We start from the raw sequence: 4,708 nt of genomic DNA, 5'->3' as shown, positions 1-4,708 counted from the left end.
GGGGGGGGGGGTTTGGACTAAGTGCAAAAAAGCACACATGGTGAAAGCAGGGATATAAACTACAATTTGAATGGGCAACTGTCACTGGATATTTTTGTTGACTTTGGAGATACGGCTCCCAGTATTCATTAGATGTCCTGCCAGATAATTAAATGGATTACTCAATAAAAAACTGTTGACAATTAATCACTCATGAAACTACTGTTTTAATAAACAGGTTTCAGGCTCCATTAGCTGATTTATTGAGTTTCCTTCAAATAATGAATTCAGTCCAGCTGTTTGGTCAAAGTTACTGGTCGACATAAAGCTTACATAAAAACTGCCAGTCAGAAAACAGCAGCAGCATAGGTTTGTAACACTTGCCAGTTACCTAGCGAGATAAATACTTTCAACACCTCAGTGTCTTTCTAGAATCCATATTCATTACTGGGTACTACTCCTTTGACAGAATTATCCTTTTGTCACCCCATCAACCTTGCTTGATGTTATTAAAGTTCTCTAAATTAACACTTGTGTTTTGAGTAACTCCAAATACCAATTTGGATTATTTATCTTGGGCTCCACCTGCCGGCCTTGAAACACGCATAAGTGTTTATATGTCCTATATAAACAGTCCAACTTTTTTTTTCATTGGCAGAAGTGTTTCAGCCAGCTAAAACAGAGGTACTCCTTAAAATAGCAGTGATACTTAATTGGCAAAGGGGGCAACCAGTGTATTTTGGTACCTTCTCTGAGCAAAGCTGACATTGCAATGCAACACCTGCTCTGGTTTTATACCCAGGCCTGGGTGTTAGCCTTAAAATTCTTAAATAAAAACATATTGTAAGTCAGACTCAAATTTGAATATTCTGAAATTTAAGACAATTATGAAACATTAAGAGAAAAAAACCTGAAGAGAGGCTGTCATAGACACGATAAGTACATAAACATTTAATCAAAATCTTTATACAGGTGTCAGTCTTTCAAGCTCGTATTCACATAAGAGGGTGCTGCAACTATGGGGATGAGACACATACTGCACAGAGCTGCTGTTACAAAGCAGATGTGCTCAACTCAGCCGTCTCATCATTCAGCTACAGTCTCCCACAGATCAAAGAGAGAAGATGAAAGGTTAGGTCAGCCAGCCCTGGATCCCACACTTGCAACCTGATCTTCAGTCTGACGCTTGATCGAAAGCTGACTTTCTAGGTCCACTTCAGCAGAAAATGTGTCTTCAGAACTATCCTTACAGATGCAGGAGGTGGCTTAGTTAAAAAAAAAAAATCAAATTAAAAAATGCTAAGCTGTGGCACAATACATGCCTTCTGATTTTCTTTTTTGAAGACAATACAAGCCAGAATATGCATACCATGCAACATGACATGGGCTGCAGAATAGGGCAAACAACTCCACTCTAAGGTGGAGACAGTGAAGACTGCTTGACCTCTGAATAATGAGCTTTCATAAAAGATAAATTATCAAGGATGAAATGAAAGCAACAATCTCATTTTTCTGTAATATGTTTCTAGTTTTCTGTGTAACTTATGCCTAATACACACAAACCAGTTTGACAAGAATTACAAACATCCTGTAATTAAGCATTCTGCTCCAAATGGCACTGCTGATTCGGAAATGACATTAAAGTAACTAACATTCTTATTCTGTGCTACTGTACTCTGTTAGACAGTACAATGTGTTGTTTTGCTCGTTTTAACGATCTGTTAAAAGCCTGAATGGACACATGCCAGCATAAGGTAGTGTTTAGAGGGACTATCAAGAGACCAAAACATGATAGATTGTGTATGTTCTTTTCATAGGGTTCTACCATCATTTGGTTGATTAGAAGTAATCAGTTCACAATTTGGCATAAAACCATTTTACCCCTAAGAACTCCCAGTAGCAGCCTGTGAAAAATGAAGCCATTTGTTACGTATTTTGTTTTCACAAATGAAGCATCATAAATAACATCTGTCAGTTACCACAGTGATCTCAATTGCTTCTCAACTGATCCAAAACTGTTGTTTAGGTGCAGTCTAAGAGACAGCTAAAGATCATCAGTCACTGGATTCTGATAGTTTTATGTACCACAACAATAGCTCATGGTCAGCAAAAAAGTATTTTACCACTTTTGAATTAGTTCAAAGGAAACTGAGCACTACTCCTCAAATGCCCATAAAGGAATAAAATTAGATGCATTTTTTTACAGTAGTGGATGAGATTTTTTTTTTTTTTACAGTGAGTTTTAAAATCATAGAAAATAAGATATACTTGATTAGTTTTTAAAAGTAATCTACCTTTTTTTTTTCCCCACAGAAAACTGTCTTAAGAGCTGCATTTTTTAAAGATTGCTATCTACTGATACTGATACTGAATCTACTGATTTGCTTTTGCACTTCCCTTGTGTAGCACATGCTCCTGTGTAGTACTATCATTAAAGATAAAAATGAGGTGTAATAGATAGATCAGTAACCTGATTTGTTTTACGTTGCTCTGCATAAAAACATTTTTTAACTAACCCAAGGTTTGTAACCGTACCAAGGTGAAGAGTCAGCCTTCACTGCAAGAGACAGCAATGTAAAGTAGAAAACTTACGGAAACACAGGAAATAACATGTGAGGTGAATGCCATTCCCCAGCTTAATGAGCAAACTTTATTTTCAGTTCTCCAATTTTTCTCTCTGGCATATTACTAGATTAAATCCACTGTACAGCTCCCAAGAGAAGCAAAGGCCGGTAAACATCACCCTTCTCCACACCATGTTTTAAAAACATTTGCAAGAGATGGAGTAAGATGGCCTTTTCCCCAGTTTCTCAAGAGTGTTACCTTCTCCTCTGCCACAGATCTGCAGACCCAGAGTCTTTTGCTTCCTCCTTTTAGGCAGCCTGTTAAATTCTTAGGTTTTCTTCAGTGAGGAACCAGCTAGAACTCCTTCCTTTTTGGCAAGAAAATCTATTTTCCATTTCTTATTGATAGAAAGTCTATGTTACAAGTAGTTGGAGGAAATACTTAGTGGAAGAATCATACATACTTGCTCCATTCTTATGTTCTTTCCTAGAGATGTTCCTCTAAACCCTCCCAGAGCAAGAACACCAGTCTATATGGACCTTTGACCTGACCCAGTATGGCTGGTCTTACATTCCTAGCTTAATGTTCCCTGACAGAAGGGCTGCAATCATCACTTACATAAGTGATTTTATTCTTACTCTTCCCACCTCATCTACAATAACTCTGATCTTACTACCTACCCTGAACAAAACTTAGAGGAGCCATGGGGTGATAGACAATGTACAAACATGGGGAGAGGAAGGGACCAAGATAAAACACAAACCTACAGCAGTTAAGTAGATACAGAAAGTCCTGCAGGTATCCTTACTTAAGAAAAAACACATTCATTTATTTCAAGATTGTAACACAAGAACAGCTTGACAGATTATTGTTCTGAGTTCAAATAATCCTTCTATGAAACACAAGGCAAGGATAAGAGAATTTTGTTAGTTCTTCTGTTAACAAAATTATTTATTTAACTATTTTAATGAGCTCTTCAAAACCAGTATGCCCATAGAAGTTGTTTGGCTGATCACTATAAGCATTCAGCAAGTTCACTTGGAATTGCTCTCAAAAGAGCAACACTAGTGCCTAGGCTTACCTACTTTACTGCAGGTATGTTATGTCTGGTTGTTTCCACTTTCAAGAATACAGTTGCTATGATGGTAGACATCCTATTATCGAGTCTGGAACAAGAGGTACGTAACTGCGCTGAAGCACTGCCAAACATACCAAAACAGAGAAAAATACTAGCCAACCTTTAGCTCCTTCATTTAAAATATCAACTGAATATTAATAATGAAAATAGATAGCAAGTTGGCTTCAGTTAGAGCAGATACTTGAACCTCTGTATAGCCACAATCAACTCAGTCAAACTGCTGATAAAAACTATGGGAACCCTGAATACAACTCAACCAAAAAGAAGTTACTGAATTTAACTGAAAAAAGTCAAGTTTCTGCATATTGTGATTTTTAAAAACCAGCACAACACACAGCAGAGTGAACTAGTAAACAAGAGTGTCTCTGAGCAGTCCGTGCCCTGTCAGCCTCATAATCACAAAAGAAATCTCTCAAAAAATCCCTAGTGCTTTTAATGCCCACAAACTGAAACATCAGTAGTTTTTAGTGTTCTTCTGTGGCTGTTTTCTTGATAAAGTAACATCAGAGGGCCACCATATGTTAAAACAATTACTTTATCAAACTCCTGTATGTGACACAAGTACCCGCCACCACACAGGAATGAAATGCTATCACATAACCAACGAAAACAAGTGTTGGTTGACACTTTAAAATACCCCAGTAGCTGCTGTTGGATAAATTTAGAACAATCCGTTTCTTGAGCAAAACGCGCCCTGGAGCAGCACGGTCCTCCCGACGGCCCCCAAGGCCGCTCGAAAAAAAGGTCCAAGGACAACGCTGAAAAATGCGTCCTCTTCCGAAACTACGTTTCAGAAAACAGCCGCCCGCGAAGCCACCCCGGTCGAGCGTCCCTCAGGAGAGGCCCACACGGGGAGAGGGGACCGCGCTCCCCAGTCAGCCCGTGTCGGCACCGTCTTTCCAACTCTTTTTTTTTTTTAAGCGGGGCGTAATCATTCCTTAACATTCACACAGAGGGCGGGGAGGGCGGTGAAGTGCTAGTGGAAGGGAAGAGGCACCCAGCCGGCCGCCGCCCCATCGCCCCGGC

General features: G+C 39.2%; 1 protein-coding gene across 3 annotated transcripts in view; it reads right to left on the bottom strand.

Moving 5' to 3' along the window:
• The window catches only part of TANGO2 (transport and golgi organization 2 homolog), a 36,850-nt gene that overhangs the window by 31,473 nt on the left and 669 nt on the right, over positions 1-4,708 (bottom strand). The window lies entirely within an intron of this gene.

This window comes from Athene cunicularia (assembly GCF_003259725.1).
Source record: "Athene cunicularia isolate RWA chromosome 15 unlocalized genomic scaffold, athCun1 chr15_part1, whole genome shotgun sequence".
Taxonomy (NCBI): domain Eukaryota; kingdom Metazoa; phylum Chordata; class Aves; order Strigiformes; family Strigidae; genus Athene; species Athene cunicularia.
The sequence above is the reverse complement of the archived record's forward strand: the minus strand, read 5'-3'. Positions and strand labels throughout refer to the sequence as shown.